Here is a 2,049-nt window from a genome sequence, read left to right as displayed (position 1 = left end):
ATATCGAATACCGTGTAACGAAACTATTCCGGAAGTAATTTTGTAAGGTCATTCAGAAACACCAATCCCACCAACTTATTCTTTGTTTCCTTCTGCTTGTTTAAACGATACGCGGGAACGATTTGTATTGAAGTTTAATTCTCTGAATACTGTACTGTAATGGTAATTTTACAAATTGAACGTGTAGCTATGCTACTAGCCACCATTATGGCTACAATGATGCGATGTTATGTGGATGGATTTACTGTCCAATCCAACTTTGATTTCGCCGTGAACATGAGGAGGCGAAGAAGAGCGCGACGACAGCAGGTACTTGCTGTGGACGAACCATTTTGGCAAAGCAATTAAGGTTGATTTATCATCGTCTCCGGCTCCAAGGCCATCTCATACACGGAATTCTACCCAGCAATTTGGTGGTCAAAATTGTCACGGATAATCCAGATGGTAAGGTAATTAGGCGCATGTCCGATAGGTTTTAGAAAGTGTGTACCGGTGAATTAACTGGAAAATCGCACGGATATTTTTTCGCTCGAACGGGTCCTACGTATGATCTGGCAGTTTTGGTTGAAAAGGTAAATCCGGTGGAGGTGCATGATGGGTCATGTGTCATCTTAAGTACCTTTTTACTGTACAAAAGTCATAGGGCATAAACACACACTACTGCTGGGAGCCTCTTTTCTAAAGCTGATCCAGTGATGGTACAGTACGTCTACATTTTCTACTTGTAGAGTATGACCCCAGACATGTGCATATAACTATTATGTAATATTGGGCTTGCTTCATGATAATATTTCAATTAAATATTTTTTTTTTTAATACTGCAATTTATTAAAGAGATACAAGATTTTGCTAAAAATTCCCAGGGGCATAAACCTGTAATTGGTAAGGGAAACGCCACTCCGAACTTCCCCACCCCGAGCATAGGTCTTAATTCCCCCCCCCCCGGTAAACAAATCCCTTGATCTGCCACTTTACTCTGAGATTGAAAACATCATAACCACCAAGATTCAGTATCACTTTGTGTTTACTTGTAGAACTATCAACTTGGTTGTGTTTTTAATGGTAGCATGTGATAAATCTTCATATCTCACATGATGTAAATGTACAGTATGTTCTTATTATTCAAATTTTCCCATGGGTTTACTTTTTATAGTACTTTCTATATCTGCAAAAATCGGATCAGTTTTTGTTTTGAAGTTCTAAGAACGGTAAGATCTGTACATTTCGAAGGATTGGTACTCCGGCAGTGACGTACAGTATATATGAGGGTACGCCAGAGCTGACGCACCAAAAAAAAAAAGATTCTCCCTCCCACTGGAAAATAGTAGCTTAAAGCATAGAGAAACTAAAATTTTCTCTATGCTTAAACTTATCTCCCTCATTTCAGCAGCACTATTATTGGAAAGCAGCCATTTTGTTATTTGCGCTGCAGAAACAGGGCCCAATTTTTCTGATAAATTTTCGCAAGAGAATCAGAAAGTTTCTCCAAGGGCTCAACAGTCCAGAGCCAAGTACAGTAGCTGATGGTGAGATAACTGAAGATGCGCTACAGCCTGGGAAATATGTTGCCTATCTTGGGTGGGGTGGGGGCGGGAAATTGCCTATCCAAATAATGTTATTTTGATCTCCAATCCCTAATATTGTGGTCTGAAAGTACGATTTGGCCATCTGAGCCATAAAAACTCTCCCTGTCAACCCTACCGGGACCCTGACCAAGACTCTAGACAGCTCCTTTGTTTGGAGCCCTCCCAGATGTGGTTCCTGTTCAACATGTCAGTCTACATACTGTAATTGATGCATTAGAAAGGCAGGGACAAAGTGCTCTTTTTACAGAATATCTCCACCAGACACCGAAAAACTTACCAAATTATTCACCCGCATGTAAAGTTAAAGGTCGTCATATGTATATTTAATACTAATAGTAATACTTTGATAATGATTTAATACTATTTTGAATGTATTTAATGTTGGCCTTTCCTATTTAGCGTACATTTTATTCATTCCTTTTATGTTTCTTGTTTAACTGTTTATTGTATCTGCTTGTAAGCT

Source organism: Anneissia japonica, unplaced genomic scaffold, assembly GCF_011630105.1.
Source record: "Anneissia japonica isolate Jap-2015-1 unplaced genomic scaffold, ASM1163010v1 scaffold4446_len648930_cov198, whole genome shotgun sequence".
NCBI classification, from domain to species: domain Eukaryota; kingdom Metazoa; phylum Echinodermata; class Crinoidea; order Comatulida; family Comatulidae; genus Anneissia; species Anneissia japonica.
This window is presented reverse-complemented; position numbering follows the sequence as displayed.